The sequence below is a fragment of the Penaeus monodon genome, chromosome 29 (genome assembly GCF_015228065.2).
Source record: "Penaeus monodon isolate SGIC_2016 chromosome 29, NSTDA_Pmon_1, whole genome shotgun sequence".
Taxonomy (NCBI): Eukaryota; Metazoa; Arthropoda; class Malacostraca; order Decapoda; family Penaeidae; genus Penaeus; species Penaeus monodon.
The window spans coordinates 32,243,810-32,244,052 of NC_051414.1; the positions used below are offsets into that span (position 1 = coordinate 32,243,810).

Below are 243 nucleotides of genomic sequence, written 5' to 3' on the forward strand. Positions count from 1 at the left end.
TCGACCAATATCTGAAAAAAATAAACATTCCCTGCGTTTGTTTTTGCAATTGAAAATACTTGCATGAAATTCGCATGATTAAAGTTAAATATTTAGCATTTCCATTACAGCCAACTCGTCCATCCATTAATGCATAATATCTAAAACGGCACCAATAGGCTTACGACGTTGTTATACTTGGTTGAAAAATACGAAATGTAAAATGTGTTTATGACCAAAGAGGTATAAGTCTGGAATTTCATG

At 32.5% G+C, this 243-nt stretch overlaps 1 protein-coding gene across 1 annotated transcript in view; it reads left to right on the forward strand.

Annotated features, from left to right (window-relative positions):
* LOC119591690 (carbonic anhydrase-related protein 10-like) overlaps positions 1 to 243 on the forward strand; it is a gene marked incomplete at its 5' end in the record, with an annotated part of 13,391 nt that overhangs the window by 12,206 nt on the left and 942 nt on the right.